Below are 13,219 nucleotides of genomic sequence, written 5' to 3'. Positions count from 1 at the left end.
AGTTCCTAGCAAACGTTGCTAACTTATGGCCATAGCTATCATTTCAGACCCAATACCCCCTTTATAAAAGCAAATATTCTGTAGACCCCCTTCCCTTCTAAATGATGCACTCTATCTTCAAGTATAATTTTTAACCTAATTTAAGTCAATTTAGAATAATGGAATATATGTTATTGTACCTTCATAACTATACTATATTCCTATTCCTACAACCCACTTAATTATAATAAGTAAGTTAGGATCAGGGAAAGCAATATGAGAAATTATCCCACACGAGAAGTTCAGGAAAAATGAAAGAGCAAAGGCAGAGATGGACTCTAAGCTAATAGCAGACCACTGTTATCTGTAGACGATCACAGACAAAGGGGGAAAAATACTTAACTGGAGTATGTATAACATGCTAAGGTAAATGACAATCTGTCAATGTTGACCAAGAATGAGGAAGTTTGATATTCTTGTGAATAAGCTATTTCTAAACGTACTTATAAAACAATTCAGTGTGTTATGACACGAGTTAAGAGTGCCAATGAAGTGCCCTGGAAACATTTCATCCCAGAGCCAGCCACATGTCCAAAGATGCATTCGGTCTGTGGTGGGAAAGATAAGCGGGCCGGGGGCTCCAGATGAGGGGAGCCGTGTAGCAAGTTGGGGCAAGGACGCAGATGCCAAAGCTGGGCCTGTCCCACAGGGAGCTCAGGAGGGACTCAGCTGCTGCTTTGGGAGGTGGCAGGAGGTGGGGGGAGGGGATAGCCCGACCCTGGCTCCTGAAGCACCCCTCCCCTCCCTTCCTACTTGGGTCCCACACAGCGCCCCTCACTCCATCCTGCCTTGGCCTACCTGTGCCCCACATACACCCCGGTGCTTCCCTCCCCGTTGCCTGACCCCGAGCCTCCCTGCCTGCCTTCGACCATCCCCAGTACCCCCATCCTGCCGTGACCTACCTGCACCTGGGGCTCCATCCTGCTTCCCTGCTGGGGACTGGCCTTCTTGGACATGTGCGTCTCCTGGCAAGCTCTGGAGCCCTGAAGTACCTGAAATAACCGTAGGTTCAGGAAAAGAATAAAGCTCAATGATAAAGAAAATCTCTATCATTTTATTCATTGAATCATGTTTTTTATGTTTACATATAAAATATGCATATCTGTGTGCATATGCATGACTAAATTTTGGGTTTTTATGTAATAAAATTACATATTAACATTTTATTTCTTCAAAACATTGAAGCATTGTGGCAAAATGTTAGCATTTAAAAATCTTTCTTTTAAGAAATCAAATCATATACAAATGCTTGAAGTTTCTTTTTCTCCTTTCCTTTATCCCATTCCCTTCTTTCCATCCAAAGACGTAACCGTTATCCTGAAGTCAGTGTTGTTTTAATTTCCCAGCTGGGTTTGTTTTTTTTTTTTTTGCCAGTCCCGCGGCCTGGGGAGGGTGGGGCTCCGGCGAAAGGATGAGAGGCGGGTTCCCCCACCCCCGATCTCAGAGAAGCTCCCAAAAGGGCAGCGGCGTGCCCACCTGCCGCCACCTCAGGCGGCCGCGAACCATTCAAATCGCCCGCGCCAAGAGGTACCCGGCGCTCGCGATTGGCTGAGCCGGACCAGTGCCCCTGGGCGGGGCCGGCCCCCACGAAGCGGCCGCGGGTCCCGCCCCCACGCAGCGGCCGCGGGTCCCGCCCCGCTGGTGCGCATGCGCGCAGTCCCCAGAGGACAGAGTCTGCGCACACCCCCGCCCGGCCTCCGACTCGCGCCGCGGCCCCCTCCCCTGTCCGCGGAGGCTTGTAGGCTCGGCGAGACAGCAAGAGCTGCGGCCGGCACGGGGCTGTGCGGACCCAATGCGGCTGCGGTGGCGCCGGCCTGTGGAAAATGCCACCAGGCGGCGCTTCGGTTCGTTGCTCGTGTGACGGCCGTTCCCCGCCCCCCCACCCCTGAACCCCCTGCGACCGCCAGGGAAGAACCCGCCCGCGCAGGGAGTACCGCACCGAGACGCTTCGGCGGGAACGAGGCCGACGGCCGGCTGTGCCGGTTGTGCCCCTGAGGTGAGTGGGGCCGACGGCGGCAGCGGCGGCGGCGGCGGCAGCGGCGGCAGGGCGCGGGGCGCGGGAAGGACGGGGGTTGTGGCGGCTGCCACCCCGGGTCCCCTCGGCGGAGGGAGGCGGCGCGGGCGTCTGCGGGGCTGGGAGGGCCGGCGCCGTCAGTGTTTAGTCTCAGCTATTCTGATGTCTAGTTTTGTGCCCTTTGCTATGTCCAATCCTATATGAATTTCTGTTTTTATCTGATCGAATGGGACTAGCCCAGTGGTTCTCCAATTGGCTGGACATTCAAATTGCTTGGAAAACGTTTTAAAAACATAGGGGCCTGCAGCCTTCCCCAGACAAGTTAATTCAGAATTTCTGAAGGTGGGGCTGAGGCATTAGTATTTTCTTAAGCTCCCTGTGTGATTTTAATGAGTCCAACAATCACTCCCAACTCTAAAACGTTCTGACATTTTATAAAACTTGCCGATTGAGAACCTCAGCATGTGTTTCAAATGAGTCCAGAGGAGAGAATTTCCAGTGTTAGGTGTTGGTGTTTGTTCTATCAGTTGCATTCACAATGTAGGCTGACAAGGGTAAAAAACAAACAAACAAAAAAAAAAAAAAAAGAAAAAAAAAATTAACAGGGAAGGTAGACAGGCCGTGCAAACGAGAGCTCAATCACAGAAGAGCTGTCTCCAGGAGACCAAAGTCATGCTCTTTCACATTCTAAGTGATTGGTTTGTGCAGTGAACCAAATCTGAGCAGTTCCAATGTTTGAAAATGTAATGACTTAAGAAGAAATACTAATATACCCTTCAAGGTCATGAAACAGTTCCTTGGCCTTAGGAAACGTGTAACTTCTGTGAGCTCATGTAGGTCAATTTGATGGGCCTCTTATAACCTTAAGATTCATCTTGCTCCTTATCTTTCCTCTGCATTAAAATACGTTAATACCAGCTTTGGAATCAAATCAATTCTTTTCTTTTTAAATCTGCCTTTTTAAAACTTCCTTTTTATTTGCAGAATTACCAAGGAGTTGTTAAAAATTACCATGTTTTCTAGCTCTGAATGAAATTAAGCAAAGACCGAAGTACGAAAAGGTCATCAAAACAAGAGACTATAAAAGAAATGTGAGAATAGCGGTACATTGCTAATGATAGCCTAAAATTTAATTTAAAGTCAGTCCTGAAAATGTGTAATGGTTAAGGATTGAGTTTCTATCCTCATCCACATGTTTAAAGAATCGTCTGTATTGGCTATCTCTAAGCAAATTAGTGGGAATGGGAGAGGGCGGGGAACAACTCACTAAGAATCTACCCATCTATAGTCCTTTTATCTTTTCATTTACAAGGGTAAGCTACTGAATATCATATGTATAATGCGGTACATAAAATGTGATAAATGCTGCACCTAACACACAAAGTCTACAATAGAACATAGATCTACAAAGGACTGTGATCTATGGATCAGAACTAGCAGAGTTAACATCAACCCAGTTCCTAGCAAACGTTGCTAACTTATGGCCATAGCTATCATTTCAGACCCAATACCCCCTTTATAAAAGCAAATATTCTGTAGACCCCCTTCCCTTCTAAATGATGCACTCTATCTTCAAGTATAATTTTTAACCTAATTTAAGTCAATTTAGAATAATGGAATATATGTTATTGTACCTTCATAACTATACTATATTCCTATTCCTACAACCCACTTAATTATAATAAGTAAGTTAGGATCAGGGAAAGCAATATGAGAAATTATCCCACACGAGAAGTTCAGGAAAAATGAAAGAGCAAAGGCAGAGATGGACTCTAAGCTAATAGCAGACCACTGTTATCTGTAGACGATCACAGACAAAGGGGGAAAAATACTTAACTGGAGTATGTATAACATGCTAAGGTAAATGACAATCTGTCAATGTTGACCAAGAATGAGGAAGTTTGATATTCTTGTGAATAAGCTATTTCTAAACGTACTTATAAAACAATTCAGTGTGTTATGACACGAGTTAAGAGTGCCAATGAAGTGCCCTGGAAACATTTCATCCCAGAGCCAGCCACATGTCCAAAGATGCATTCGGTCTGTGGTGGGAAAGATAAGCGGGCCGGGGGCTCCAGATGAGGGGAGCCGTGTAGCAAGTTGGGGCAAGGACGCAGATGCCAAAGCTGGGCCTGTCCCACAGGGAGCTCAGGAGGGACTCAGCTGCTGCTTTGGGAGGTGGCAGGAGGTGGGGGGAGGGGATAGCCCGACCCTGGCTCCTGAAGCACCCCTCCCCTCCCTTCCTACTTGGGTCCCACACAGCGCCCCTCACTCCATCCTGCCTTGGCCTACCTGTGCCCCACATACACCCCGGTGCTTCCCTCCCCGTTGCCTGACCCCGAGCCTCCCTGCCTGCCTTCGACCATCCCCAGTATCCCCATCCTGCCGTGACCTACCTGCACCTGGGGCTCCATCCTGCTTCCCTGCTGGGGACTGGCCTTCTTGGACATGTGCGTCTCCTGGCAAGCTCTGGAGCCCTGAAGTACCTGAAATAACCGTAGGTTCAGGAAAAGAATAAAGCTCAATGATAAAGAAAATCTCTATCATTTTATTCATTGAATCATGTTTTTTATGTTTACATATAAAATATGCATATCTGTGTGCATATGCATGACTAAATTTTGGGTTTTTATGTAATAAAATTACATATTAACATTTTATTTCTTCAAAACATTGAAGCATTGTGGCAAAATGTTAGCATTTAAAAATCTTTCTTTAAGAAATCAAATCATATACAAATGCTTGAAGTTTCTTTTTCTCCTTTCCTTTATCCCATTCCCTTCTTTCCATCCAAAGACGTAACCGTTATCCTGAAGTCAGTGTTGTTTTAATTTCCCAGCTGGGTTTTTTTTTTTTTTTTTTTTGCCAGTCCCGCGGCCTGGGGAGGGTGGGGCTCCGGCGAAAGGATGAGAGGCGGGTTCCCCTCCCGATCTCAGAGAAGCTCCCAAAAGGGCAGCGGCGTGCCCACCTGCCGCCACCTCAGGCGGCCGGGAACCATTCAAATCGCCCGCGCCAAGAGGTACCCGGCGCTCGCGATTGGCTGAGCCGGACCAGTGCCCCTGGGCGGGGCCGGCCCCCACGAAGCGGCCGCGGGTCCCGCCCCCACGCAGCGGCCGCGGGTCCCGCCCCGCTGGTGCGCATGCGCGCAGTCCCCAGAGGACACAGTCTGCGCACACCCCCGCCCGGCCCCCGACTCGCTCCGTGGCTCCCTCCCCTGTCCACAGAGGCTTGTCGGCTCCGCGAGACAGCAAGAGCTGCGGCCGGCAGGGGGCTGTGCGGACCCAAGGCGGCTGCGGTGGCGCCGGCCTTTGGAAAATGCCACCAGGCGGCGCTTCGGTTCGTTGCTCAAGTGACGGCCGTTCCCCGCCCCCCCACCCCTGAACCCCCTGCGGCCGCCGAGGAAGAACCGGCCCGCGCAGGGAGTACCGCTCCGAGACGCTTCGGCGGGAACGAGGCCGACGGCCGGCTGTGCCGGTTGCGCCCCTGAGGTGAGTGGGGGCGGAGGCGACAGCGGCGGCGGCGGCGGGGGCGGCGGCAGGGCGCGGGGCGCGGGAAGGACGGGGGTTGTGGCGGCTGCCACCCCGGGTCCCCTCGGCGGAGGGAGGCGGCGCGGGCGTCTGCGGGGTTGGGAGGGCCGGCGCCGTCAGTGTTTAGTCTCAGCTATTCTGATGTCTAGTTTTGTGCCCTTTGCTATGTCAAATCCTATATGAATTTCTGTTTTTATCTGATCGAATGGGACTAGCCCAGTGGTTCTCCAATTGGCTGGACATTCAAATTGCTTGGAAAACGTTTTAAAAACATAGGGGCCTGCAGCCTTCCCCAGACAAGTTAATTCAGAATTTCTGAAGGTGGGGCTGAGGCATTAGTATTTTCTTAAGCTCCCTGTGTGATTTTAATGAGTCCAACAATCACTCCCAACTCTAAAACGTTCTGACATTTTATAAAACTTGCCGATTGAGAACCTCAGCATGTGTTTCAAATGAGTCCAGAGGAGAGAATTTCCAGTGTTAGGTGTTGGTGTTTGTTCTATCAGTTGCATTCACAATGTAGGCTGACAAGGGTAAAAAACAAACAAACAAAAAAAAAAAAAAGAAAAAAAATTAACAGGGAAGGTAGACAGGCCGTGCAAACGAGAGCTCAATCACAGAAGAGCTGTCTCCAGGAGACCAAAGTCATGCTCTTTAACATTCTAAGTGATTGGTTTGTGCAGTGAACCAAATCTGAGCAGTTCCAATGTTTGAAAATGTAATGACTTAAGAAGAAATACTAATATACCCTTCAAGGTCATGAAACAGTTCCTTGGCCTTAGGAAACGTGTAACTTCTGTGAGCTCATGTAGGTCAATTTGATGGGCCTCTTATAACCTTAAGATTCATCTTGCTCCTTATCTTTCCTCTGCATTAAAATACATTAATACCAGCTTTGGAATCAAATCAATTCTTTTCTTTTTAAATCTACCTTTTTAAAACTTCCTTTTTATTTGCAGAATTACCAAGGAGTTGTTAAAAATTACCATGTTTTCTAGCTCTGAATGAAATTAAGCAAAGACCGAAGTACGAAAAGGTCATCAAAACAAGAGACTATAAAAGAAATGTGAGAATAGCGGTACATTGCTATTGATAGCCTAAAATTTAATTTAAAGTCAGTCCTGAAAATGTGTAATGGTTAAGGATTGAGTTTCTATCCTCATCCACATGTTTAAAGAATCGTCTGTATTGGCAATCTCTAAGCAAATTAGTGGGAATGGGAGAGGGCGGGGAACAACTCACTAAGAATCTACCCATCTATAGTCCTTTTATCTTTTCATTTACAAGGGTAAGCTACTGAATATCATATGTATAATGCGGTACATAAAATGTGATAAATGCTGCACCTAACACACAAAGTCTACAATAGAACATAGATCTACAAAGGACTGTGATCTATGGATCAGAACTAGCAGAGTTAACATCAACCCAGTTCCTAGCAAACGTTGCTAACTTATGGCCATAGCTATCATTTCAGACCCAATACCCCCTTTATAAAAGCAAATATTGTGTAGACCCCCTTCCCTTCTAAATGATGCACTCTATCTTCAAGTATAATTTTTAACCTAATTTAAGTCAATTTAGAATAATGGAATATATGTTATTGTACCTTCATAACTATACTATATTCCTATTCCTACAACCCACTTAATTATAATAAGTAAGTTAGGATCAGGGAAAGCAATATGAGAAATTATCCCACACGAGAAGTTCAGGAAAAATGAAAGAGCAAAGGCAGAGATGGACTCTAAGCTAATAGCAGACCAGTGTTATCTGTAGACGATCACAGACAAAGGGGGAAAAATACTTAACTGGAGTATGTATAACATGCTAAGGTAAATGACAATCTGTCAATGTTGACCAAGAATGAGGAAGTTTGATATTCTTGTGAATAAGCTATTTCTAAACGTACTTATAAAACAATTCAGTGTGTTATGACACGAGTTAAGAGTGCCAATGAAGTGCCCTGGAAACATTTCATCCCAGAGCCAGCCACATGTCCAAAGATGCATTCGGTCTGTGGTGGGAAAGATAAGCGGGCCGGGGGCTCCAGATGAGGGGAGCCGTGTAGCAAGTTGGGGCAAGGACGCAGATGCCAAAGCTGGGCCTGTCCCACAGGGAGCTCAGGAGGGACTCAGCTGCTGCTTTGGGAGGTGGCAGGAGGTGGGGGGAGGGGATAGCCCGACCCTGGCTCCTGAAGCACCCCTCCCCTCCCTTCCTACTTGGGTCCCACACAGCGCCCCTCACTCCATCCTGCCTTGGCCTACCTGTGCCCCACATACACCCCGGTGCTTCCCTCCCCGTTGCCTGACCCCGAGCCTCCCTGCCTGCCTTCGACCATCCCCAGTACCCCCATCCTGCCGTGACCTACCTGCACCTGGGGCTCCATCCTGCTTCCCTGCTGGGGACTGGCCTTCTTGGACATGTGCGTCTCCTGGCAAGCTCTGGAGCCCTGAAGTACCTGAAATAACCGTAAGTTCAGGAAAAGAATAAAGCTCAATGATAAAGAAAATCTCTATCATTTTATTCATTGAATCATGTTTTTTATGTTTACATATAAAATATGCATATCTGTGTGCATATGCATGACTAAATTTTGGGTTTTTATGTAATAAAATTACATATTAACATTTTATTTCTTCAAAACATTGAAGCATTGTGGCAAAATGTTAGCATTTAAAAATCTTTCTTTTAAGAAATCAAATCATATACAAATGCTTGAAGTTTCTTTTTCTCCTTTCCTTTATCCCATTCCCTTCTTTCCATCCAAAGACGTAACCGTTATCCTGAAGTCAGTGTTGTTTTAATTTCCCAGCTGGGTTTTTTTTTTTTTTTTTTCCAGTCCCGCGGCCTGGGGAGGGTGGGGATCCGGCGAAAGGATGAGGTGCGGGTTCCCCCCCCCCCCGATCTCAGAGAAGCTCCCAAAAGTGCAGCGGCGTGCCCACCTGCCGCCACCTCAGGCGGCCGCGAACCATTCAAATCGCCCGCGCCAAGAGGTACCAGGCGCTCGCGATTGGCTGAGCCGGACCAGTGCCCCTGGGCGGGGCCGGCCCCCACGAAGCGGCCGCGGGTCCCGCCCCCACGCAGCGGCCGCGGGTCCCGCCCCGCTGGTGCGCATGCGCGCAGTCCCCAGAGGACAGAGTCTGCGCACACCCCCGCCCGGCCTCCGACTCGCGCCGTGGCTTCCTCCCCTGTCCGCGGAGGCTTGTCGGCTCGGCGAGACAGCAAGAGCTGCGGCCGGCAGGGGGCTGTGCGGACCCAAGGCGGCTGCGGTGGCGCCGGCCTGTGGAAAATGCCACCAGGCGGCGCTTCGGTTCGTTGCTCGTGTGACGGCCGTTCCCCGCCCCCCCACCCCTGAACCCCCTGCGACCGCCAGGGAAGAACCCGCCCGCGCAGGGAGTACCGCACCGAGACGCTTCGGCGGGAACGAGGCCGACGGCCGGCTGTGCCGGTTGTGCCCCTGAGGTGAGTGGGGCCGACGGCGGCAGCGTTGGCGGCGGCGGCAGCGGCGGCAGGGCGCGGGGCGCGGGAAGGACGGGGGTTGTGGCGGCTGCCACCCCGGGTCCCCTCGGGGGAGGGAGGCGGCGCGGGCGTCTGCGGGGCTGGGAGGGCCGGCGCCGTCAGTGTTTAGTCTCAGCTATTCTGATGTCTAGTTTTGTGCCCTTTGCTATGTCAAATCCTATATGAATTTCTGTTTTTATCTGATCGAATGGGACTAGCCCAGTGGTTCTCCAATTGGCTGGACATTCAAATTGCTTGGAAAACTTTTTAAAAACATAGGGGCCTGCAGTCTTCCCCAGACAAGTTAATTCAGAATTTCTGAAGGTGGGGCTGAGGCATTAGTATTTTCTTAAGCTCCCTGTGTGATTATTATGAGTCCAACAATCACTCCCAACTCTAATAAAACGTTCTGACATTTTATAAAACTTGCCGATTGAGAACCTCAGCATGTGTTTCAAATGAGTTCAGAGGAGAGAGTTTCCAGTGTTAGGTGTTGGTGTTTGTTCTATCAGTTGCATTCACAATGTAGGCTGACAAGGGAAAAAAAAAAAAACCAACAAACAAAAAAAAAAAAACAAGAAAAAAAAATTCACAGGGAAGGTAGACAGGCCGTGCAAAGGAGAGCTCAGTCACAGAAGAGCTGTCTCCAGGAGACCAAAGTCATGCTCTTTCACATTCTAAGTGATTGGTTTGTGCAGTGAACCAAATCTGAGCAGTTCCAATGTTTGAAAATGTAATGACTTAAGTAGAAATACTAATATACCCTTCAAGGCCATGAAACAGTTCCTTGGCCCTAGGAAACGTGTAACTTCTGTGAGCTCATGTAGGTCAATTTGATGGGCCTCTTATAACCTTAAGATTCATCTTGCTCCTTATCTTTCCTCTGCATTAAAATATGTTAATACCAGCTTTGGAATCAAATCAATTCTTTTCTTTTTAAATCTGCCTATTTAAAACTTCCTTTGTATTTGCAGAATTACCAAAGAGTTGTTAAAAATTACCATATTTTCTACCTCTGCATGAAATTAAGCAAAGACCGAAGTACGAAAAGGTCATCAAAACAAGAGACTATGAAAGAAATCTGAGAATAGCGGTACATTGCTATTGATAGCCTAAAATTTAATTTAAAGTCAGTCCTGAAAATGTGTAATGGTTAAGGATTGAGTTTCTATCCTCATCCACATGTTTAAAAAATCGTCTGTATTGGCTATCTCTAAGCAAATTAGTGGGAATGGGAGAGGGCGGGGAACAACACACTAAGAATCTACTCATCTGTAGTCCTTTTATCTTTTCATTTAGAAGGGTAAGCTACTGAATATCATATATATAATGCGGTACCTAAAATGTGATAAATGCTGCACCTAACACACAAAGTCTACAATAGACCATAGATCTGCAAAGGATTATGATCTATGGATCAGAACTAGCAGAGTTAACATCAACCCAGTTCCTAGCAAACGTTGCTAACTTATGGCCATAGCTATCATTTCAGACCCAATACCCCCTTTATAAAAGCAAATATTCTGTAGACCCCCTTCCCTTCTAAATGAGGCACTCTATCTTCAAGTATAATTTTTAACCTAATTTAAGTCAATTTAGAATAATGGAATATATGTTATTGTACCTTCATAACTATACTATATTCCTATTCCTAAACCCCGCTTAATTATAGTAAGTAAGTTAGGATCAGGGAAAGCAATATGAGAAATTATCCCACACGGGAAGTTCAGGAAAAATGAAAGAGCAAAGGCAGAGATGGACTCTAAGCTAATAGCAGACCAGTGTTATCTGTAGACGATCACAGACAAAGGGGGAAAAATACTTAACTGGAGTATGTATAACATGCTAAGATAAATGACAATCTGTCAATGTTGACCAAGAATGAGGAAGTTTGATATTCTTGTGAATAAGCTATTTCTAAACGTACTTATAAAACAATTCAGTGTGTTATGACACGAGTTAAGAGTGCCAATGAAGTGCCCTGGAAACATTTCATCCCAGAGCCAGCCACATGTCCAAAGATGCATTCGGTCTGTGGTGGGAAAGATAAGCGGGCCGGGGGCTCCAGATGAGGGGAGCCGTGTAGCAAGTTGGGGCAAGGACGCAGATGCCAAAGCTGGGCCTGTCCCACAGGGAGCTCAGGAGGGACTCAGCTGCTGCTTTGGGAGGTGGCAGGAGGTGGGGGGAGGGGATAGCCCGACCCTGGCTCCTGAAGCACCCCTCCCCTCCCTTCCTACTTGGGTCCCACACAGCGCCCCTCACTCCATCCTGCCTTGGCCTACCTGTGCCCCACATACACCCCGGTGCTTCCCTCCCCGTTGCCTGACCCCGAGCCTCCCTGCCTCCCTTCGACCATCCCCAGTACCCCCATCCTGCCGTGACCTACCTGCACCTGGGGCTCCATCCTGCTTCCCTGCTGGGGACTGGCCTTCTTGGACATGTGCGTCTCCTGGCAAGCTCTGGAGCCCTGAAGTACCTGAAATAACCGTAAGTTCAGGAAAAGAATAAAGCTCAATGATAAAGAAAATCTCTATCATTTTATTCATTGAATCATGTTTTTTATGTTTACATATAAAATATGCATATCTGTGTGCATATGCATGACTAAATTTTGGGTTTTTATGTAATAAAATTACATATTAACATTTTATTTCTTCAAAACATTGAAGCATTGTGGCAAAATGTTAGCATTTAAAAATCTTTCTTTTAAGAAATCAAATCATATACAAATGCTTGAAGTTTCTTTTTCTCCTTTCCTTTATCCCATTCCCTTCTTTCCATCCAAAGACGTAACCGTTATCCTGAAGTCAGTGTTGTTTTAATTTCCCAGCTGGGTTTGTTTTTTTTTTTTTTGCCAGTCCCGCGGCCTGGGGAGGGTGGGGCTCCGGCGAAAGGATGAGAGGCGGGTTCCCCCACCCCCGATCTCAGAGAAGCTCCCAAAAGGGCAGCGGCGTGCCCACCTGCCGCCACCTCAGGCGGCCGCGAACCATTCAAATCGCCCGCGCCAAGAGGTACCCGGCGCTCGCGATTGGCTGAGCCGGACCAGTGCCCCTGGGCGGGGCCGGCCCCCACGAAGCGGCCGCGGGTCCCGCCCCCACGCAGCGGCCGCGGGTCCCGCCCCGCTGGTGCGCATGCGCGCAGTCCCCAGAGGACAGAGTCTGCGCACACCCCCGCCCGGCCTCCGACTCGCGCCGCGGCCCCCTCCCCTGTCCGCGGAGGCTTGTAGGCTCGGCGAGACAGCAAGAGCTGCGGCCGGCAGGGGGCTGTGCGGACCCAATGCGGCTGCGGTGGCGCCGGCCTGTGGAAAATGCCACCAGGCGGCGCTTCGGTTCGTTGCTCGTGTGACGGCCGTTCCCCGCCCCCCCACCCCTGAACCCCCTGCGACCGCCAGGGAAGAACCCGCCCGCGCAGGGAGTACCGCACCGAGACGCTTCGGCGGGAACGAGGCCGACGGCCGGCTGTGCCGGTTGTGCCCCTGAGGTGAGTGGGGCCGACGGCGGCAGCGGCGGCGGCGGCGGCAGCGGCGGCAGGGCGCGGGGCGCGGGAAGGACGGGGGTTGTGGCGGCTGCCACCCCGGGTCCCCTCGGCGGAGGGAGGCGGCGCGGGCGTCTGCGGGGCTGGGAGGGCCGGCGCCGTCAGTGTTTAGTCTCAGCTATTCTGATGTCTAGTTTTGTGCCCTTTGCTATGTCCAATCCTATATGAATTTCTGTTTTTATCTGATCGAATGGGACTAGCCCAGTGGTTCTCCAATTGGCTGGACATTCAAATTGCTTGGAAAACGTTTTAAAAACATAGGGGCCTGCAGCCTTCCCCAGACAAGTTAATTCAGAATTTCTGAAGGTGGGGCTGAGGCATTAGTATTTTCTTAAGCTCCCTGTGTGATTTTAATGAGTCCAACAATCACTCCCAACTCTAAAACGTTCTGACATTTTATAAAACTTGCCGATTGAGAACCTCAGCATGTGTTTCAAATGAGTCCAGAGGAGAGAATTTCCAGTGTTAGGTGTTGGTGTTTGTTCTATCAGTTGCATTCACAATGTAGGCTGACAAGGGTAAAAAACAAACAAACAAAAAAAAAAAAAAAAAGAAAAAAAAAATTAACAGGGAAGGTAGACAGGCCGTGCAAACGAGAGCTCAA

This window comes from Camelus bactrianus, unplaced genomic scaffold (assembly GCF_048773025.1).
Source record: "Camelus bactrianus isolate YW-2024 breed Bactrian camel unplaced genomic scaffold, ASM4877302v1 HiC_scaffold_152, whole genome shotgun sequence".
NCBI classification, from domain to species: domain Eukaryota; kingdom Metazoa; phylum Chordata; class Mammalia; order Artiodactyla; family Camelidae; genus Camelus; species Camelus bactrianus.
Note: the sequence above shows the minus strand (reverse complement) of the source record.